We start from the raw sequence: 24511 nt of genomic DNA on the forward strand, positions 1-24511 counted from the left end.
CACCTTTTAGTAGCGATCGAAAAGCGGCCGCTTTTAATTTCGCGTTGACCACTGTAAATGATAGATCTCGAGTGGTGATTTTAATGCTTTGTCTTTTAACTTCATCCTTCTCACTGCAGGTGTTTTTTGGCCTTTTTGTTGCAGGCCTTGACATGTTGTCGAAGGAACCTGGGGCAACTTTCGGCAACTAAAGCAGTCACGGTGGCCAATCGTATTATTTTTCACATAGAAAGAAAACGAGCAATTCATTGTTAACTGTTCCTCAATTTGGATATGTTTTTGCCGCTTTCAATCTGTTCTGTTAATCCGAATGAATGACCATAGTCATGAACCAATGCAAGATAAATCTTAAGTGATTTTTCCTATAGAAATAGAAACTTTAAAATTTCGCGCCCAAAAGATATAGTGTTTGCCAAACATCACCATCGTGTCAGCGCGAAATGGTTTACCTGCCAGTGATCGCTTAGCCATCGATCGCACCCACCAAAAAAGACGAGTAGGCAACAAATCATCATCGAAAAAATACTCTTTACCATGTGTACAAATGTTCTTAAAGCTGTTCAAAGCTGTACAAATGTTTTTAAAATATGGATGTATCAGTGCTTTAATCGGCACAATCCGTTGGATTCGTTTGCTTATATAAACGAAGTATTCTCAATATACACTGTACCTTATAATAGACACACCTCCAGCCTACGCTGTTCGAGTGCCGCTGTGTACTATTATGTTATATTAAAATACCAAATACCATCATGTTATATTCGAGTAATACATGAATATATAATGCATATAGCTAGACGCAATTTATAAACGTTTATATATATATATATATATATATATATATACATATATATACATATATATATATATATATATATATATAAACGCAGAAAATCAAGAAGTAAATAAGCAGGTTTTCCTCCTTTTTTCCGTCATATCTGTTGTTGTCTCTATCATCAGATAGATTAATTAGCATGATCTGAACTGACCCTAGCGAAGCAGTTACCCCCAATTGATAGCGGATTTCGACCGATATTTGGGGCCGTGCTGAACCCATTTGATTATTATTAAACAGAGATACCACAAACACGCGGAACCCGTCGGGTGAGTGAAGCTCGTGTTCGTGATGCGGATGAATGCATTGGAGATAGGCAAGTAGCTCGAGAAGCATTTTCTGTTTTACATCGATTTCAACGCTTTGAACATACAGCCGTGTGCATTTACCGTGTACACATACCGCGACACTCCGGTAATGACGTAGTTGAGCAGTAAATGTACATGGTGGTAGTGGCGATTTAAATTCACGTTCTGCTACATATTTGGGCCGTGTCACTGGAAAGTGGCGCTGTAGAGAAACTGTATCTAGGCCTAGATGAAGAAGAGGGGTGAGGGGATCGGTTGCTATTCCGGTGCCTGCTTTCGTTTTTTGTCGATGTTTACGTTGTTGTTGGCCAGTGCTTACCTTTGCTGTTGGCATGCAGAAAGAAGACCGTGCATCTTACGGAGTATTTATGCAATCAAATGTGTGTCCGCAGTGCATACCGGGTTCGCCAAATCTTCAGATAACGTCGATATGAATGACGTCATTTGAATGACTCAGATCCATGAGCGCTAGGTTCCGTCTGGCCAGAACAATCTATCTACGTATCGTATATGAAGACAACGCACACACGTGTATGTGTGTAGGTGAGTGCGTGCATGCGTGCGCTCAGACCCATGTGATGTAATGAAGATTACCCACGGGTATCGCTGTGCATTACATGACATATTCAGTATATTGCCGTTCCTTGACATTAGCCGCTTGAAGGGCCTTCGGCTTTTTCAGTTCCCATATGATATTAACGCTTCGATCGAAAAAGAATTTCAAAAATGTGGCCTTTACATAATTTTCTCCAGTGACAGCACTCGCAATGATGCGCTATTAGGAAAATTAGCGATAGTGTAAAATTATTTTCCTTTTCGAGGGCAGATATAGCTTATTACGGACTATTACGACTATTACTATCATCGCAGAAGCGTCCAATTAATTACCGGTGGCAAGATCCAAAGGCAAAGTGTCCGTTCAGTCAATATGAAGAATGGTGATTTTACTGCTACTATTTAAGGCTGATCCTACAAGCTTGTTACATTGGAGCTGAGCGACCACACTAAGATCTTTACAACGAAAGTGAATATTACAGGGGGGCAATTACTAGGAGCAACGGGGGCAAGTATTCAGAATAAAAATATTTCCAATTCTGCCGTAATTAGCAATAAGAAAACTCCGCTTGATTAATCTTAAGAACACAGGGAAGATAAGATGAGGTTTATTAAATAAGAGCATTTTGGCGCATCCCACGGAATGGCTCGATCACATGCGCGACAAAAGGAAAAGGACACTCTATATGTGGACCCAAAGAATCTAGGCGATATAATTCGAGAAGTGACACAGAAAATATATTAGTAGAAAATAAATTAGTTTTCTTATAAAGAGACTTCATGCGAGCAAATTTACTTTTCGGAAATAATCGATAATAATCAAATCAGTACTGGAAACGCTATGTGTAGGATGGTTTGCTACGATATTCGTCACGGCATATATAGCTCAACAGCCAGCTTATACGGTTTGTACAAGCACAAAGTCGTGTATATTTATACGTTCTGTACAGAGCGAATCAGCGACAGGTACGACATTGTCTACACTCTCACACCCGTCCCAATTTTAGTTAATCTTCAATTACATAATAAGCTGATGATTACCTACTTACCCTTTAAATACCTAGTTTATCTTTTCTGTCAATGTGGTCTGAATTTCCGTCTGGTGGAAAGCATCTTATTTTCGACGCTCTGCAATTAATTTCCGATATTCGCGGGCTATGACTACAATCATTTCTACCGTGAAGCAGATGAACGCTCTCTTCCTTCCTTCTCCATTCCGTGTTCATATACCACGTAGTATCGTGTATAAAGTATCGTGGCAACGTCATAAAACAGTCGGGGCTCATTGACACCAAATTATGCCATTCCTCTAGGGCCACAATTATATCACGCAAGAACGAATTGATTATTAAGCCGCATCATGCCATTCCTTCGTGGCGCTATTAATAAGTACGTATTCCGAGCAAGACAGATATGCCCTTATTTTACCCCGTTTACAGGATCAATACTTAACTGGTACAATCCTTGTTACTTTACGTACAAATACACACACACATACTGTATATACAAACTGTAAAATGTCTCACGAACAGCTATACGTGTGCGTTCGGCGTACGTGCTGCTAGATGTACTGCGATGGACGCGCAGATGAAGGGCGGCAGGACCGGCTACGAAAGTACGATAGATCCAGATAGCGCGGTTACAGTTGCTGCCTGAATGGTTCGAAATAAATTATTACTGAAATAAATCTATTCTAATGTACTGCCCTTGACATTGAATCCATGTAGCGATTGTTGCTTTGGTCATAGCTACGGTTCGTAGCTTGGACGCGGCATGACGCTACATAAATGGACTAAGAAAGTGTGACAGCAGAATGCCGAGTGGACGGCACAACTACAGTTAATAGATGGCGCATTCTGTGGCATTTGTCTATCGCTTTAACTGTATCGGTCGTCTTGCGGCAGTAGTTCGTAGATTAGAGATTCAGCTAGAGATACGCAAAACTTGATTAATATGATCCCTTTATGGTTAAATGTAATATAAGTTCATCTTAATTTTTCGCCATTTTACTCACGTTTTTCTTTAACTAACTTACAGCTTACAGTCAGATCAGTCTCGTACGGATATGTCTGTTCAGTCGATTAACAAAGGAGATTACAAAGCGACGGAAGCGAACAGCTGTATACAAATATAATATACAGCTGTACCAATGTTATTCCGAGTCTAAACCGAATGACGCGCAGATTACGGTCATCATGACCGAGTCGTGTGCTGGTATACATTAATGAGTTCTTAGTTCTGATCTTCGTTAGGTGTACGTTCAGAAGAGCACCTTTCATGGATATATGCTCGACTCTGCCCGACGGTAGAAACGCAATAAAAACTTAAGCCAACTTAAGCCTTCAGTCAGTGAACGGGGACCAAGCTCGCATTGACACAACGAGACAAAATTCGAATATTATGTGATAACATGATGGTGATGCGTTGCCTTTAAACGGGGCTATAGCGCATATTTAAAATGTCAGCTGTCCATTAAAGCAAATAGGGCCTGCAACTGTCGCTCTTCCGCTTCAGATCGTTCGAGGCGCTTCCTCGATCCTCTAGAAAACCTCAAGGCTCCAAGTAAAGTGATACATTAATATATATTATGTGGATTGGTTTTACGCTGATTGTTGGAATCGATACTTTTCTCGAATCATTTTCATGAACAAGTTTAAAATAGCTTTTCGTTATTGCATTATTTCCCTAATATTCACTGCTCTCTGTCCTAATAGCTATTATTTTCTCATAATCATGTGGACAGCTCAACTCGAACGGAGTTCAGGGTTCTCTAAAACAGTTATTCAACAGCTTTTTTTCTTATTCGCGTATCTCTATGTTCTTCAGGTGGAACATCAACCTATTTAGGTCTCGGTCCAATCACTAAGCGGCACAATTTTTTGATAATTATTGCAACCAGCATGAATTCAAGCAACGACTCGAACATTTGACGATTCAAATTTACGCGCGCTTCGCATATTACTTGTAGCGTGGAAATAGAGCTGTATAATGTAATAAATAAGAGTCCTGCTATTTTTCAGTGCTGCTTGCTACATAATTTGAATCCCCGCTAACCGAAATAGCGATTTATCAGTTATTACTGGCGGTACTGATCCGGCGAATAAAGGAAAAGTGGTGATAGCACATGCTCAGGAAGTGCGTACTATATCAATAGAATATTGCACCGTCCATATGTTTCCAGGTTACAGACGGAATCACGGAACGCTTTTGCTATATTCTATATGCTATATTCTATATTCTAGCAGCTAGAGAAAAAGAAAATGATCAGTACCTGTTGCTATGAATATCAGTGAGAAAAATATAGAAATATAGGTATGTGCTATAATGTATCGTTGGTTGTAGTTATGATATGAGAGAGCATGTAGCTTCGACACGATCATCGACCTTCAGTCAATCTCCGGCATATTGATATCTGCAGTGGCTTCAACTTCGGTGACTGCACTCTGACCTCTTTGGTCTATTCTAGAATTCGTGTAACTATTGCTGATATCGAATAGGCACAGGCGATCTATCGACTTTATCACTCCTGTTTTGGGTGATTTTTGTGTCAGTCGGGAAGAAATGAGCCCCTGATGAGATCGACGACGGACGTCGCTCGTTCTATGCGACGTTCGCTTTGAACTATGTAGAAATAACAAGCTAAATGCCAGACGTTTTTCTGAAACACTTGTCGCCGCATGTTAGCATTGCGAATTTAATATAACAGAATTAGTGTAGCTATGTCAATAAATAAGTTGGCGACCTTCGATAAGTTATATGTACGTCCGATGATGGAGTGCTAAATCATTGAGCATGTATCTCTGTAATCTGCGTACGAATAGAACTCAAGTAATATTCTAAACAATACAGAGATAACTGGGCCACGGCTATATGTGTGAATCTGTTATAAGGGGTAACTTGATAAAGGCACAGGACTTTGGTGTCTCCTAATTAAAGAGATGTTATACTTCGATAGAAGCAGGGCTAAGATCGCGTCCCGCCATTTACTAGCGAGTTGAACTAACTATAAATTAGGCTGCCATAAATTAGGGCAAAATTTTCGTTTTGATTATACACAAAATATCTTCATTGGCCAATAACCGTTTTAAAAGAAAACTCAAATTGAGGGTAACATTATATATATCGCCCGTAGCAAAACAGAGCGACACGTTGACGATGCCTAATATGTACCATCAGTGAAAGACTATGAATGAATATATATGTCAACTATTGATAACCATTTTGAAGAGCTAACTTATAACCCGCACGTAAACAGTTTGTAATAATTAGCATGCTACACAGAGACTAGCTGAATAATAAGAATTTACGGCAGATGCAATTTTTTTTCGCTTATATTGAACCATATGTACGAGACATGGCACATACGATAAAAACAAGCAGTTATTCACCCAGTAACCCGCTCACTCGTTTTTGTTATCACCATGAATGCATTTGCTTTTTGCGCTCGTTATTAACGAGTATATATATTTCATTAGAGCTGCTTCCATCATCATATAGTACATATCCATAGATATATATGCATCTAGTCTACGCCATGAACGATAAGAAGAGCTTCAAGTCAGCTGGGGTAAATGAAGGTAAAAACGAGGGACGCCGTTTCTTGCAATATCATAACGAAGTCTATTTAGTAGTACATATAAATACTTAATAAGCGGAGCTAAGAGGATCGAAGAATTGATCGACTTGTTTCAATGCGACTTGTGGTTAGTTCATAAGGAGCGCGAGCTAATAAAATTAACCTTCTTTGCATGTTTTTTTTTTTATCTCGATCCACTCCGTCGGTATTTTCTTCCGGGAGCGTCTTCGGAACGATCGCCGTTGCCGCTTTGGCCGTGCGTGGGATTAATTACGAAGGGATAATATTCACATCTGGTACTGCTTAAAATCGTGTTTGTGCTTTCGCAAAGCGAGTCTTCAGAATTTATGCGGTGTCACTGATTTACAGTGATGCTACCATGCTGACGCTTTGTTTATATTTCGCTGCGAGACACGAAAACGATGCTGATTAAAATTAAACAAGCTCATTGTCTACGAAACTATTTTCCAACTAGTTATTTCCCAGTTTCCCTTTCTCGCGTCCCCCATTTCAGCCCATAAATCGTTTTTAATTTCCGAACTGCCCAGAACAAACCCGAGGCGCTTGCGCATGTCCTTTGCTGTACGTAACGATCCGTTATATGTACACCGACGACCGGCGCAAATTTACTACAGAAACGGGAACAAAGATTCTGCATAGCTCTTTGATCGGCAATCTAAAAAATGACCCCACATACTTTGAATTAGCCCGCGGTACTGAATCAGGTAAACTTCTTCCATTGATTATTTTCGTCCTGATTTTTCCCACTGTTCTTTTACGTTAGATGCCAGGTACGTATCCAGCGTTCGCTATCCATGCTGAGCGCGGAGCGTGAATTGGGCTGTCAACACAAAGCATGCAACGCTGTGCCCATGGGACGGATTGATCACGACGGAAACCGTAGTAGACAAAGAGGAGGTACAGAAGTCTTATTTAAACGAGGTAGGATCAGTGATCGAGATGATGTTCGAAGCGTTAGGAAACGTCACAACCATGATGGCTAAATGCGGCTTGGAAAAAAATGGGAAGACAAAGGAACGAAAGTGCAAATTAAAACCTTCACGTCATAATATGAGTGGAAGAAGCGATGAGAAATAGCCCAAAGTGTACCGTCTATACGCCGCTGTAAATCAATATCTAATGTCCAGCTTTTTGTCCAGCCAAGTGTCAAACGTTATAGAGAGGTGAAGACGCTAGAGGTAATAAGATAGAACCTATTATTATTATTAGCTGATTTGGCATAAACACACGGCTGAAAGACAGGCAGCTGAAGACCGTTTTACAGTTTCTCAATGTATGCACTGGAGCGTGCGAAAATGTACAAGACAAACAACCTTATTATTAATGCTTTCGACTTGAATGTTGTTTGTCGATCATCTATGTTATCGCAGAGAACGTGAAGGATCACATTGATCTGATCGTTTGGTTGAATGTGAGTTATATAAACTCCAGCCACTAGCTTTATTTACGTGACTTCATGGTCACTGAAATCTCTATTTGCTCCACTGTTGCCCACCTTCTATCTGTCAGATGGCTTCTAACAGCAACTCACAAAGCCGTGTGCGTGAGAGGCAAAAACTTGCTGAACCCTATCTATACTGAGGCTGAGGCTGCTCTTTTCGTAGGACTGTCGTAGAATTGCCTTTAATCGAAATAATTGATTCAGACATAACGCCGCACAAAACAGAACCCGCAATACATGCCGATTCGCCAAAAAATAGGGAAATACTATTCGCAGTGACAATTCATTGGCAGGAAAAGTATCAAGACTGAACTAAAAGTGCTACGAGCAAGAGGCAAAAACGGGTCATTTATTTATGAATTTTTTGCTTCGAAATATTTTTTCTATATGTTGTTTTTTCTGGAGCTTCGTGCGAAATCGACGCGCCGATTTAGTCTTTCCAACGCGGCAACTATCCCGTGTAGTTATTGCTGGCACAGTTGAAGCCGTTCTTAAGGCGCGTACCACGTGAGGATCGTTAGGTATTGTCAACATGTATCTACTTTGCGGTTTTGCTGATACAGGACTATGATTAGCGATAGTGGATCCGCGGACGCAGATTAAGGGTCGCGGTAAGTTTGTCAATAGCGGTAGACAGACAGACAGATGGGGATTTCGATTTTTTTACGGCAAACACACAGTAAAGTCAACATAGTACGGTAACCAGCAAGATTGTTACGAATCAGTTGTAACAATATGTTAACGATGCACAGTAGTGTTCAGTGTTCTATTTATATACCTTCTATATATATTTTAATGCTAAGGCAAGGCTGGTATCCGAGATTCTCAAATCAAGTTCACTCATTTCCGAGACACGCGTGCTTGCTAGGTGAATATTGACGATCAATCTCGCCAGTAGTATGCCACTATGGGTATTATCTTCATGTTGATTTCCCAATGGTTACGTCATGCCCAGCGTGTGTTATTCCTGCTTCAAATTTATTTTTATCTTTACCCATATTTCTGGAAAACTGAAAAGGGGCATGACAGTTCCATTAGCAGAAAAGCTGGAAAGGGATGCATCTTCGACAGGACGTCCATTCGGACGACTGATTACATCATAACAAGATACCGATTTGTCAGGCAAACGGTCCGTTTATGTTTCCAGAAATATGCTCCTCGAGCAAGGCCATTTTTTTTCTAAACTCTTGCTCTTTCAGTGCATATTAGGGTCTGTGTGTTTTGGCAGAAAATAATTAACATGCAAGATGCGCATAGTTATTAACCCGCTTTGCAAAAAGTTGCTTTTCATTTTTAAGCTGGTTTCGAAATTATCAAAACCGGTAAAGCGACTGAGCGGATATAAAGCTCGAATGGATTAGAAGAAAAGAAGCTAATGAACTCTGTCGCGTCCAGAGGCATTTAGACCGCTTGAATAGTCGAGGCCGCGGCCTGCGGTACCGCCCAAGCTAGAACCTCAGAAGTGGCAAATGCGGTGCCAAATGGCGCAAGGGTTGAAAAACTCTGACGCTCTGCGTCATTTGCACCTGTCCTAACGCAACAAACCGAAAATCATCTTCGCGCAATTTCCGTCACTTCTTTTCTCTTTCGCTTTCTCTCTCTCTCTCTCTCTCTCTCTCTCATAGCCGCAGCTTCAAGAGCCGGCTCTCCTGTTTCGGTGAATGTGTTCTTATTTTCCTTGTGATTTTTTACTCGCTTTAGTTGGTTTTCTCGTCTGTTTTTTAGTTGGTTGTTTCGTTTTCTGCCGACGAAAGGTAAAACGGTCGGCGACAATTTGCGTTAGCGAACAGGAGACGGCTGGTTTCCTTTCCCGGATTTCTTCCGACGCCTCAGCGTCCGACAACTTTTCCTCTGTTCAATCTGTCAATTGACATGAAAAACATTATGAAATGTTCCCTTCTTTACCTAGTTGCTTTGTTTAGCAAATTTCACGTAGCGTGTTGTGTTACGTCATTGGTCATACACCAAATGAGGCCGTACGGTTAAGAGCGTCGATGTGCCACGTACGCGTATCGTTCTATCATTTCGGTTATGCATACAAAGTTATTGCATATCAAAGTTACTGTATACACGTAATAGCTAAGGAAACACTTATTTTGTTTTGCTTATCTCCATAAACGTTATTATAACCACTATTATCACTATTATTATTAGTGTTGTTTTAAAGTCGTGTAAAATACATATTTGCATTGATGTATTTCTATTATGCAGTATAAAACAAGTATTCCATGTGCTTCACAACTAGGAGTATACAACTGGAGGTTTGCATATTTCAAGTTCTCTGCGCGTTTCGGCTCGGTCGTGAAGGCGGGACCTACGTATGTAATGCTAATCATACTATATACCCGTTAGCGAACTATGCTTTCTGCGAATAGATTTTTCGGTTTCTATGACCCTATCATACCGTTCACATTACATAGCTAGCCAATGGCACGACAAAATGATCGACCCATCTTCACAGCAATAGTTTGCCGCACTTTACCCCGTTGATTCGTTTAAGGAAAAGGAATTGTGTTCCCACTCGGTTTTTTTCTGGCAAAGAAAAACGTTGAGCGTGCTGATGAAGGTCTGTTTTCTTCTGTTTATTTAGAATGTTCATCCCACGCTTTCTGAAATTACTACAGCGGAAACTGGCTTTAGACCACAAACATCACCATCCATCACATTATGAACAACGCCTCGTCAAAATAGCTATATACTCTAATCAAGCTCTGTCGCGATGCTGCCTCCGTGGGAAAATTCGATTCAAATCGTTTACGCGCTGAAGGGGTTCTGCTTGTAGGTTTCGTTCTTATGGCAGCACGGATGACTATATAGGAAAGAGCTGGAAATGAGGAAATGTTGAAAAAAAATCACTACATACATGAAGATGTACAAATAAATATTTTAAACAATAATAAAAACGTTTACAGAATCGAAGCTGTCTAATGGTCCGCGGTTGAGGCCGAGTCACGTAGAGGTGATGAAGTGAGCTTTGTCCTACTGGAACTTCGATGGATGGAAACAAAACAATCAGGAAAGGCAAACCGGTCAAGGGAAAAGAGCTAGGCAAGGTTTAGCTGTCTAATTTCGACGAATGTCGTTAATTTGCGAAACGTATTGACGAAATATTGTTTTATTCTAAATAGCTTAGGTAATACGTTTGATAGAATTGCAATTCACGTACTAGCGACAATGGTGAATGGTAGTCGGAAATGTATAAATATATAAGTAATCACTAGGTAACGGAAAGGTTTGCAGTTTCATCATCCGGTTTACGAAGTACAGGAATACCATGAGTCAGGTGTGAGCTTTGTTCACGAGCGAGAACTGCCCTAAATATGCTTTTTAACACAACCGGTAGTGAATCAGCTCATTAGCTTGAATATTTAACCTTCTAAAGTGAAGTAAATGTCTTGGGTTAGAAAGACAACACTAGTAACTCCTAGTGCCATATTTTATTACGGGTCCTTAGACAAGCTAATTACCAAACTTCTGCGAAAGGAAACCAGAACAGGACAAACTCTTGGATAACCTAAGGTATCGTGCACAACTATTACAGAGGTAAAACGAATCTCAATGGCAGACAATAGCGAAGTTCTACGTTTTAACAGACACAAATGCAAAAAAGATAATCATCCGAGTTCTAAACTTATCCACACATCTCGTGATTTCTATCTGGCCACAGTGCGTCGACTACGACAAATTTGAGCCGACTCGGCGTAAGGCCGAGTAGGATCAAATCGACGGTTTTTCAAATTCGGGAAAAGATTCTCTTGAGAAGAGAAAACTCAAGATGTGAAGATAATTTATTGTTATCTTCTAGACACGGACGACAAAAGGAAAGCGACAACCCGCTTAAATAATTGTTGCCCGCATCATCGATTGGCACCCTCCTCACTGGGCTTTTTTTTCCTAATAAATGATGATAAACCGCGGATACGCTATTTTCGATCAGTTTCGCCTCCGGCCTACTTTATGTCGTTGCCTTCACCCATTCCGCTCCTTTCTGTACGCGATCGAAGGTCCCGTTTTTTTTTTTTTATCTAATGTACTTCTTTTTTTTTTCAATTGTGGGTGACTGTTCTTACCAGAAAGTTTATGTATCAAATCAAAGGCGGCGGGAAACGCCGAAAAATCTTAAAGTCAACGATTTTCTAGAAATGATCACTGTTAACACTGCACAGCATTGATCCTGCGTGCCATTCAGCTCTAGCACGCTTGCCTACCCCTATGGTGATAGAATAATATTGGCCAGACAGTCAGTTAGCTACAAACGAACCGTAAGAGTCTCATTCACCGTGGCCAGCTTATACGGCAACCGCCAAAAGCTCCGATCATCATCACTGTCACAGAATCACTATAACAATCACCACCAGCATCATCATCACAATGATAATAATAATCATTATTATAATCATCGCGTTAGAAGAGATTTGGTAGCGCGTCCATTTGACGTCTAAACCCCTCCAGTGGGGTTGATCGTTCTTGTAAATCAGCAGCTGGAAGCGGGTGCAGCGACTGCAATGGCAGGTGGGAATAGCCGCGACATGGCTTAGAGATGCAAGGTCAAGCAGACACGCAACTGCTTATTACATTCATCATGATAGATGCAACAATAAAGCTAATACCCATGCTGGTAATGATATGAGGTGCAGCAAAATCAGCAACTTCAACTAATGTTATTCCTGCGCGAGCGTAGACGTTGACCTCGGCAATGTATCGTACAATCATATAGAAATGTCGTTATCTCATATATTGGGGATCGAAAATCACGCCAACGAAGACAAATTCGGAGGGAGAAAGTTTACGATGCCTTGTCGAGGATTCTCAGGGCAACGCAAAACCACATGACACCAACGGACTCAATTAAGCTTTCGAAACAGGTAACAAAAATTGTTTTTACTATTAGACGCGCACGGTACTTGTTTGAGAGATAGTGCCACGTTGAATACTTGCAAACCTTACAGAGGGGCAGGGGATCACAGACAAACTGTTCGTTAACGTTTTCAAGGGCATAAATAATATATAATATGTTTCTCATACTTTTTGGTCGAAGTATTAAGACCATCTAGAACCAAGGCAGGACTGAAATTTCCTTGTATGCAGCTTAGAATATTACGCCACTGACGGGGCACTGGCATTGTTTTACACCAAAAAAAGCGGCGACTGCAGCTCGATATGGGAACTCTGGTCTATCAAAACTGCAGTTGGCGATTCTCTGATTTTTCATTTGATTTTTAGAAAAAGAAATCCACAAAGGAACTAATACCAGATGCGCTTGTGATTCGTACAACACAATATGTAGAAACCGCGCACGCAGTAGCTGTTGTCGACAAAAGGCCACCTGTCTCTTACAGTCCTCATCGCAGATGCCAGACCATGCTCTTCATGTATATTCAACGCATCTTTGATCCTGCCTCCGATGATTAGCGAAGATGCTCCACAACCGCGAGGTGCAATGCCTGGTAGAACAGGGATGTGTGTATATATATAGGCCAGACGAGGGCCAGTTAGTTGAAAGAGATAGAATTATCTAGCGGTAAGACTTGGCGCAGAATTCAGCCGATCAGGGAAGGGCGAGTAGGACCTTTTTTGGTAAAAGAACGACGTTCAGATGAAGCCAATAGATTTGCAGGATACTTACGTAACAGTTGTTGCCCCTCGTCACCAGTTTAGCGGAAAACTATCGTTTAGCTTTGACGTTTGAGTCGTTGACAGAATGCCCAAGACCATTACGAATTATCACCGAATGAATGTAGCTTCGTCTATGTAAAATTAAGAGCTGGCCTATTCGAAGTTTAGATTTTGCTAATATTTCAAATGTGATCTGGTGAGACTTTACGCTGATCGTAAAGGAAGTGAATATCAAAAAGTTATTAAATAATTATAGAAATTTTCATAGTTGATGCTTCTGCGTTACTCGGTCGTAGCGTAAACGTGCACTTTAATTATCTCACGTTAATTGGCAATAGCCGAAGAGCTCGGCATGGATCTTTAAAAAAAAAAAAGAAGTACGTCACCATGTTTGTTTTCTATCTAAACCTACTATCAGCAAGAAACAAAAAAAAAAAAAAAAACAAATAATAAACTTGATCGACAAGCGAATGTTAAAGTCAATATCTGGATGGCAAAAATGGCTATTTCTAGAAATATCCACAATCTGTCATAGGATCAATCTATTTGCAATATGGAACAATTGTGTATTTTTTTGTATACTGTGTATAATTCAATTGCCAGTCAACATGAACGCATGGCTTGATTTCCTGAAGATCGTCCGCACAATGTCTCTCATCAGTGAAACCTCTGTTAAATATATACGCATAGATGAAATTATCATTAGCCTTTCGTTGATGTTTTCCAAACGCTCGATTATTCTCATTTATAAAGATGACAGAAACCTGTCGCAACAGATTTCGTTGCTACAGTTGATGCCATCATATCGAAATACTGCATTTCTACGAAAACAGAGGAGGAGCTGATTGGAAGGTTTGGTGACGACCCACAAAAATGCACCAGCTAATGCCAGACTATACGTCGGCCAAATATTCACTGCTGTACGTGCGCCATGGATAAATCGATTGGTAGACATTTTTGTTAGGAATGATCTTATATTGTTCGTTTCAGCCGACTGAACTGTGGAGCCAGACGCATTGGAAGGCTTTGCATGTGGTTCTCTATTGGATTCGCTGCCAAGATGAACATCAGACAAGTAAAGCATGGCACACGTTTTGAAACAGCGTCCTCAAATAGATGATCATCTTCCATAGAGCCAATAAGACAGGTATTGGACCCATTTACCTTTAAGAGACACATAGATAATGTTCATAGTACCAGCCTTTGTACCAACTTATCATCGGTTTTTTTTTTTTCGTTATAGAAAAAAAAACATTTCAAAAACGGACTATAATTGCCTAATGTGCTCTTCCATTTGTTCTTCCTAAACGTCTACGCCAGTTTGGTCTTATTGCCGCATCGTGGAACGATACTCGGGTATCGAAACGTCAACACAAAATCAACCAACTCTACCCAAGTTAGATTGGTCGACCAGTCGATTAATTAGAGATGTTCTAGAATGGCGTTATTCGACCGGTAGGCGGTTCGCAAGCTGAAACAGTTTAGCGGACGCACGCCGCAGTGCGATGGCCGCCCGGCCCACCGGCTTCCATAACTCGAAAACTACTGCTCCGCTTCTAGGGAACACATTGCCCCAAGTGTTGTCCACTGCATTGTGCGGATACAGAATCGCACCATCCAGATGCCCGATGGTTGACGGCCACCATACTACTAAGTAATCTTACTATAACCGTCAGCTCGCAAAAGGTTCATATGACCAATCGATATCTACGTAGCTGTCCTTAGAAGCAGAGGTCGTTTGTAGGTCGATCGCAATCGCCATCGGATATCAAAATCAAGATAATACTGTTTACAGTTTCTTCATATTAGTTATGAATTCCGCCGAATGCTGAAGTGTTATCGGGTGATAAGCGGGCAAAGTGTGCAAGCGATGCACAAGACGTGGATATTTACGAATGAAGTAGTTTTTTCAACAAAACAATACGACGCCTTAATTTAAGCTAGTCTTTATTTTAAATATGTCATATGCACACAGTTAACACTAATAGCTCTTCATATCCTCATTTCATTAATGGCTACTTCATTAATCTTCTGAGAATGCCCACATAGGGTGGATTGTGAAAGGGAGACATCTAATCTACTGGACCGGCTCGACTAAGGCGGTTTCCTTGATGCAAGCATTAGCTATTGTCTGTCCGACTTCATATTCTATGATAGTTCCCTAAACGGCTACAATAGTAGATGAGGTGTAGTTGTAACCAGAAAAACTTTTGACTTTGCTCAGTAAACAGAACGAAGATCGAGGTGCTTACGCGTAGATGAACATGCAACTTCTCACTGTTCGCTCTTTCTGAAGAGGAGCACAAGTGAAATGGATGCAATCACAATGGATTATAATAATTCTGGAGGTCAGTAACGATGCTGCTGGAAGTCTTCCTGCACAAAACGAGAAAAGCCCTTTGCCGAGACAGTGTAGATCGGAATAGAAAATGGCTGTTGGAAGCAGCACGGTTGTCAAGAATACAATGAATACATATCAAAATTTAGCCCAATTGACTCGAAGAGCCAAGTGCATTTCGTTGAGGTGAACGAATGATGAAACGACTAATTTTTGTCACTATATATAATACGTACTATATATCATAAGATCAATAACAATTCTAGGACAGGACACCGCCAGTAACTCTATTATTTCGTATTGCTATATGCCGAGCCTAGAACGAATAAAGCTAAGAAATTTATCTAGCTCATATTTTGACTCTTTTGCCTAAATAAAATGGCCTAAATAGGCATAGCGATTATAGAAATCTGATGAACAAGGGCGTTCTAAACGAGACAGTAGTAAAGTCATAGGGGCGTAACATACTGGCTCTTTCGGTCCGTGAGGGTCAGTGAAGCAGAGGCGGTTTATCGAAGCAGCAAACACTTCATGCAGTGATAAACAGTTCAGGTGCGTCGAACAATTCCAGCTAAAACACAGTAAGGAAGCTTCCGCTTAACAGAAAGCTAATTAATATAGCTGTTTAAGGGAAACGCAAATTACGCGTTGGTTAAGCCTGAACGAGGTTTTCAAAGGAGATAGATAAGGGTGAAACAGACAAGTACCAAGTCTAATAAATCTGCATAGTATGTATTGCATGCAGACATAGGTACATATTGAGGAACGGAAAAGCAATCGCACCACTTGCCTTAGTTTACCTATCTGCTTGACCATACTAAGTTATCGTTCAAACCTGACCTTATGTCCTTGTAAGCAATACATTGAGGGAGAAGTGTTCTGCTCTTTTACCCCTTTATTTTGCGCCACCTTGCTGCTTTGTGATCTTCCAGACAAACGGACTTCTAGGTCCGCTAGCACACAAGCATCCGAATTACTTAAACGAAGACAGGTGTTCCGGTCACGATGTCTTCCAAGCTAACGAAACACTGAGCCAACATCTCGTACGATACCATGTGCGGCAGGATCACAGACACATTCGTGCGGATCACATACGTCTCAACCAAGAATTGACCACTTCTGTGCTGGTGTTCCATTCTGAAGCCAGAAAATCAATGCCAGGTGGTTCCATAGAAATCTGATGCTTAAGTATAGCGATTAAACGAAATCTACAGGCAACTGTCAATAGTGCCTTCGACAGGTAGCTTCAAAGCGCTCACTTTGAGGCCAGATTATGCTAGCGGACAACGCAAATCTATAAAGATAGAACCAGGCGCCTGGAAGACAAAGCGACGATAGCGTCTAGGCCTGACTCTATTGTATTGCGTAATATTTCAAGTCATTGTATCATTCTGTTGAAACGCAGCTAGTCCTTTATCTATCGACAAATGTAAATTCTATTAAACACACATATTGACAGGCACGCAAGACAGCACAGGGCACAGGATTCATCTTGTTGTTGTGTAATACAATGTATTCACATTGGATCCTAAAACGCTTAGCCCCATTTTGCCTACAGAAAGAGTATGAGCCGGTAGATATTAGTAGTCGACAGATTCTGCCACCGTACGTTCACGAGAGAGGCGCAATTATAGAGAATACAAGGCCTAGTTATATCGACGGGAACTGACGTTCACTATTTTCTAATGTGAACACTGAATCAGGCCGAACGATGTAAAGTGGACGGGTTTGCGCCTTGTTGCGGCCTAAAGTATTAATTGGCAAATCACTTAGTAGGTAATGAGAAAGGGAAGGCCATTTAAAGCATTGAAAAGGAATCATGTTGTTTGCTAAAGGTTAAGAAATAACGACTGGACCACGAAAAACATAGGAACTAGTAGAGCTAACTCAAACCATATTCAGTTTGAACACGTTTGTGCTCTTTTGCTTATATAGGTAGATTTTTACCAGCTCGGTCGGCGAGATGCAATCCACTGTTTGAGTATATCTTTTGATTGTGCCATATTAACCGAGAACTATAGCGATGGGTATGGCATCCTACAGAGTGGGTAATTCTCTGTTTAAAACTCTGTTTTACTAGGTGGCTTAAAACACTTCTACTAAAGTGCAACTTCCGCTAGAATCATACATAGGCAACACAGAAACATTCGCCGATCGGGAACTGATATTCCGATCTGGTGGGGCCGCCCAGTTTCGCCTGGATAACACGATAAAAGAAGATTCTCCATCAAACTAGTAACAATGCCGATTAGATAGATGTAATATTGTACTTTTTTCGTTTTCAGCGATGTATAACACGAAACACTGCACGCAATAGATATGTGCTGACATCCAGTCTTCGAATATTTTCGAAAGCTGAGGGCAAAACGGACGAACTTGGCCTGCTATCCTTTTCCGTTAACATGAATTGAGCGGTAATTACGCAGAACATGACAGTGGTCATTTCCTGTCCAGATTTTAAGCAAGATAATAATCTATTTGATAGCGGACAAAGCGACATTAACAATTGTTGATAAATTGTTTCGATTTATAGGTAGTAGCTAGAAGGAAAAAAAATTTTTCATAAGAACAACCGCAACGGTGGCACCCGAACTGCGCAATCTAGATCGTCTTTTTTTCTTCGATATTAGCAGAAATGCGTAAAAGTGCGCTAAAATAGGAAGGTCGAAGTATCGATATCTCTGAAGACTCGTCTCGGTAAAGGGAGATAATCTTCAGAAAATTTAGACAAATTGCACTTCCGTTTTAATGGCTTGCCGCGGCTTCAGGATGGGTACCGGATTGAACAGGTCACTCCAGCTGACAGCCGTTAGACACCATAACCTGCGAGATAAATGTCAGAAATCAAAGGTTTTCATGCAACGACTACGTTAGCTGTTGCAGAGATCGGCAAGTAGCAAGATTCGCTGGTAAATCAAACTCGTAGATTTTATAGCATATCAGATAGTAGGGACATAGATGGAAATTATTTTAATATACCTACGGACTACATAAGTGTTTGCAACTACTATAGAATCGGCCTATATGTTTTACTTAAATTGTGGATTGTGCCATTTCATCTGAACAAAATTATTTATATTATTTGATGTGAAAATATAAAAGTTCTATTTCCTAGCCGATCGACAGATGAAAACTTCATCTTAGGCTTTACAATAACATCCCAATATTTTCTGGTAAAAATTCGTCGGTTGGCAGAAATCTTGATTGGGAGTTTATTGTCTATTACCCGAACAACAACGGCTCTAATAAAAACACTAAACGCGTAGTTTGTTTGTGAACTTGCGTTCAAGTCACACTTTGCTAAAATACAGCCTATTTTGCCACGCTTATGAGCTATGCCAAAAAATACCCACTTTTTGCAGTGCAAAAAACAGACATGATTATCTATAACGCCAATAAAAGTCACTATCTGAAACAGGCTGAGAAGACGGTAGTCTTCCCGTAAGAGTCTTGAAACTTTGCGGTCCCGGGTTTGGTCTTCTGCACAGCATTCAATATTACGAACTACACACAACCTGGCACCTGTAAATAGCTATATTTACAGGTTTAAGGTTGAATATGGTTCCAATACGACAGTGTAGATGCGAATCAACATCTTCTGATAATTTCTTATCCTTAGTGGTGTATTTTAGGATATGGTTCGGTGGTTTCAGGATATGGTGACGATTTTTAGGCGTTAAGTTCAATGTGTCACTGCTTCGAATCCGCCAACACGCATATATATATATATATAAATACATATATATATGGACCAAATTAATAGACCAAGCCGTTTATCTAACATATGCTTAAATAGAAGGGATCCTTCGACTCATGAATAGGTGGGCACATGTGGTAGAAGTTGACATTTGAAAACAAGCCTTGACTTTGTTGCGATAAGCTAATAATTAGCAAAAAAAAGCTCAATTATTTAGTTTATCCCATCGCATTATCAGCAAGGTCTCAATCTGCCTGCCTAATTATTTGTCATTGTCGCTCTGCCAGCATTTCATCGGTGTCCACAGTAGACAGCTGTTCCAACAACTCCCTTCTAATGTTTACTGAAGTCATCTCATTTCGCGCTGTATTTACGCTTTCCTAATTCTGTTCTGTTAATGGTTCAGTAACTCCGTAAAATTTCTTCGAGTTCAGTAGCAATGGATAGACAGTACGGTGGCAGTTGACCAGTGCTGCAATAATGGGAAATCCTCTTCATTATGAGAAAAATTCGAATTGAGACACCAGCGTGCAGCGGAAACATTACAAATTGCACCACACAACAATGGTCGGGCACGGCTCCCGACGGCCTGCACGGCAGACAAGACTAACAATGATAATGATGCCCTAAATATAAGGGCAAAATTCCTGTTGACATCGTCCCTTATGGTTCCTGTTGTTGTAGACAACACGTATGTCGCTGGTGCTACCATTCTGCGTCGTCTGAATAGCATGGACAAAGCAACGGTTCGCTGGTGTGTGGTAAGTTATATACGCCAGGAGTAACCAATTAAGAAAAGCTCAACTTGACCTAGTAACAAGGTGGCAGGATGAGCCAGTGGGCAAGCAGACGTCGCCATGCTGCCCCGGAGGCATCCGGAGGGAAGGATGCTAGAAGCGAAGCGGAGGCAAAATTATTCCAGTAATTTCGTTTACCTTTTCATTGGGAACAAAAAAAACAAAATTTATTAACTTTTGTTTGGTTGAAGTCGAAGACAAAATCCTGTCTTCGGTGGGCTAAAATAACAAAAAAAAATCTCAAAACAAGCGGCTAAAGGACGAAACGACATAAATTTACCTTGTCTCGTATTCAGCTCAATCTACTTCATAGATCTTTCCATTTTTCTTTCCATCTGTCGCGGCATTTCTCTATGTATGAGAGGTTAGCGTGTTCCAAACAACGTTTTAAGACGCCGGTAGGCAGTCCCTCAACGCTCTGACAGCGGATGACGCGGCCGATTCTGTAGAGAAGCCGGCAGACAGCGCTTTGTTCCTTTTAGTTGCTTTTCTGCTGGAGACTGTTGTTCGCACTGCGCGATCGTTGAATCATTCATCCAAATCTTCAACTTTTTGTTGCCACATTTTACAACTACTGAAGAGCTTTCCAGTGGACGGAGCTGAAAGGGGGCTGGAAATTCAAGTCGACTCTCGTAAATATCCACTTTTAAAGCCATGGGCGTTGCTTCGTTTTAGTGCGCCTGGCACAGGAAACAAACGAAACACTGTGAGCACGTGGTAGCGGAGTTTAGTTTCTCGTTATAGGGAACGACAGACGTATGATTCGAGAAACGAGTCACCTTTGAGGAATATACTGTAGCTTTTTCTAGATTATTCCGCACGACGTCTCTATCTGGTCACGTATGACACAAGCCGTTGATGCGTCTTCTTCGGAGAGGACAGACGATACACTGGCGGGAAATGACTGCAAACAAAACGTTTTGTTTTGTCATCGTCGTTCGTTTCTGTAAGTTATAGCCAATGTCGCTTTGTAACCATGAAAAAAGAAAAAAAGATTAACCAAATCCACAATGCCGACCCAAGCTGTTTAGATGATGTGCGATTTGAGGAATCCAAGCTGGCATTTCAACTTTATAGCTTAACGTTCCGGCAGCGTTGGAACGAGCGTCCCAGGCCGTCAAATCGATACGATTGACATGAATTCGGCTAGGAAAAACACGACGCGCACAGACATCTGTTTCCTTTCGGATCTAAAGAGAAACGCTCTGCGTTACCCTTCAATCTTTCCGTTAAGAAAAACAAAGGGAAGCTAGTATCGCCTTTAAGAAGATCTTACCAATATAAGATTTGCCGAGGTAAGATCATCGACAGAAAGCTCTCCGCGCGTCGATAAACAAAGTCTTTACGCTTCTAGGTACATCTATTGTAATCGACAGAACAGTCGTGTGCTTCGTGTGCCTGCCGCTCTCATCGGCATATGATTGTGTAATGTTGTGTTATTCTATGCTTCTTCTTGCATAAGGATGTTTCTGCCTTTCACTTATTTGTATATAATTACAGCTAAGTGTATGATGTCTAGCATCCACAATTGGTGAATCGTCGATAGGTGTGTAGGCAAGCAAGTTACGTAGCATTGATTACGAGCTTTTTGTATAACGCGGAACCCTTACGGATACAATATAAGAATATGAAGCGGTTCTATCCAAAAATGAGATCACCGGATCCTGTGCATAAATGTTTCGTGCATTGCCTCCCTTGTGCCCATCGACGTCCCTTGTAGGGACAATAGAGCTTCAGTGAGAGTAGAATTTGAGCATCGTTGTTTCCAGAATTTTCAACTGTACCCCTGCTGGTGTTAGATCTATAAATGGCTGGAGCAAACAGAATGAACTGCTCTCCACAGAAGGTTGCGGGCTACCGTCGACTTCGCTGCTTCTGTAGCCAACTCTGAGCGCCAGCCGACCTCCAGATGTGACCGACAACAACAAACAACTACTAAACTCCCTCAGTGTACATGTGCCTATGTATTTTAACGGGCTTGCCAGATGTCACAGGAACTGGCGTAGGTTGCCTTTCCCGTGAGGCGCTTGCAGTTCAGAAGTTTAGGTTTTACCTTCGGTATTGGCGTCAGGCATTCCGTCACACAGACGGTTGGCTGGCTCCCAGCACGAAACGCCCCACGACGAAGATGCCCGACTTCGAACCCAGACGACGATGTGTCCTTAAGGCTAGCAAGCAAATCCTAGCCGTTCTAGATTTACTCATAAATAAAGTAATGCGGTTACATTATATACACGTAATATCTAGTTAAAACAGTACGTTTTTTCCTGGCTATTTTCAATGTTTGGTAGTGAACGGCAAACTACCTTTCGTTTGCCTAACGATTTGACTACAAACGCCCACAAACAGTTTGATGTAGGGCTAATTCGTAACTGAGGCGCGTAGCTGTGGGCCAGACGTTTTTATTTGGGACTAAGTTTTGCAAGCTGGGACGCTCTTGCTGTAAGAGCTTGACTTAAGCTGCGCGTATGTGAGCACCATTTCTGCACAAAAACGCTTCTGTTAATTAATGCTAAACATCGTTCCGATACGTAATATCTATGTGATGATAACGGAGTTGAACTATTGACGGCAACTTGCAATAAGCCTAATCTCTGATTGTCATAATGGTGCAAGGCTTCAACAAATTCTCAGCTAACCACCAGCTGTGTTTAATGTCACAATCAACTCGTTGCTTTGTGCTTCGTCCGACGATAAGTACGTACCTCATAAAAATTGATGGCAATGATAAAACGAATGTATCACTATGGTAAATACATGGCTATACACCTAACTAATGTCAGTTTTCATCTATTGCTCGCTAATGCCGTTGGAAACCTCTGCTCGGAAGAAAAAAACTACACCCTAATATAGGCCAAACATGTGTATCTCTGATAGCAAACAACACCACTTTTGGTACCCGCTTTTTTTTACGTAGCACTTTTACTATGTCGAAGAGTTGCGGAAGTGACTTTACCCGAAGGACAATGGGGCCCCGTAAAGCGAAGAGCTTGCAGCTTGATGATACGGACTTACTTAGCAACTATTTACTTCATGGGTTGGCTTATGGTATCCTCGGCGAAGTACAAAGGTCGAGTAGAGCCGGCAATGGATTTACTGAAAATAATGTCCTGGCATCTGTAAGTATAAGCTAACGGAAGGTATCAGCGACGTCGTTTCTCGCCAATTGGGATACCCATTCTAAGAATGTAAGCACAAGGCGACAGCTTTTTACGATACGTATATACATGTAACATGTGGACCTATTGTTTATTTTCGATGGAATACACAAAAACACGTGTTGAGAAAGCAGGACTCGCGGTCACTGATTAAGGCAGCGTGACGAGTACGCGAATAGATGTTGTACAACAATTGGCCGGCAACGGCAGAATAGTGCCCGGAAATCTAGGTTAGCTTGTGTCACGGCTGCTAAGGTGAAAGCGGTGATAAAATAATTGCTAGATCGTCTTTTTTGGCTGTACGTATTACTTTGGACGCGTGGCGATGTAGAGGATGTGGCGTCCTAAGAATCAATTCAAAAAATTAATTTTTATTCGTTTATTTTCGATGTTTCGTAATGACTATGGAGATGATATGCTAGGAACCAATTGCGCAAAGGATGTGCATTTACGTTCGGACAGTGGTGCTTCATGTAACTGTCATATCTTCCAAGTGGGGGGTGTAGATTCAATCTATATAGAATAAAAAGGCCCCGTTTTGATTATTATGATTAGATAGACAATTGTTTCTGTGTCGTTCTTGGGACGAAGAAGTGATCTTTTTCTTTTTACCATCATTACCACCATCGTCGGTTGATTGATATCCAAGGCCTTCGCATGGAGCTCAATGCTGGCTGCTGTCCAGTCTGATAGAGTGTTTTTGCCCGACAAGATATGCTGGTCAAACAAATTCTATTGTGTGAAGACGACAGAAATCAACGAAAACAGAACGAGCATCTCTCACAATTATTTGTCGATATTGTGTATCATCAATATATTCCGAAGCTTTATTGGGAAGAGATCTTGAAAATTTTCATAGACAAGCGATGAGTCACTAGCACGGCGACCCTTATTGTTCTGGTGGATGCGAGTTGCCCTTCCTCAAATGCGTTTCCAAGCCAGGCTTGTAAACCGTTACGAATGTTCTCTTCAACCCTAGTCACTTCATAGTACATGCCCAGTGTTGACGGCGCTGATTTTCTTCGCTTTGAAACTTCGTTTAGTATGATGACGAAGACAGGTAGATTGTTCCGCGGAATGGTAAGACAAGGGTACGCGTCTCAATCCATGATACGTGAATCATGCAGAAGATATGTGTACTGTATAACTCGGAAGACACTATTATATCA

The 24511-nt window shown here is 41.1% G+C and overlaps 1 long non-coding RNA gene across 1 annotated transcript; it reads right to left on the minus strand.

Annotated features, from left to right (window-relative positions):
* Positions 1 to 7695: 7695 nt before the first annotated feature.
* Positions 7696 to 14215, minus strand: LOC147752214 (uncharacterized). The gene is made up of 2 exons (XR_015314665.1): positions 12988 to 14215; positions 7696 to 9596 (listed from the first exon to the last, which is right to left on the minus strand). It is a non-coding gene; the product is annotated as an uncharacterized LOC147752214 (long non-coding RNA).
* Positions 14216 to 24511: the final 10296 nt, after the last annotated feature.

This window comes from Varroa jacobsoni, unplaced genomic scaffold (assembly GCF_002532875.2).
Source record: "Varroa jacobsoni isolate VJ856 unplaced genomic scaffold, vjacob_1.0 scaffold_1402, whole genome shotgun sequence".
Lineage (NCBI taxonomy): Eukaryota > Metazoa > Arthropoda > Arachnida > Mesostigmata > Varroidae > Varroa > Varroa jacobsoni.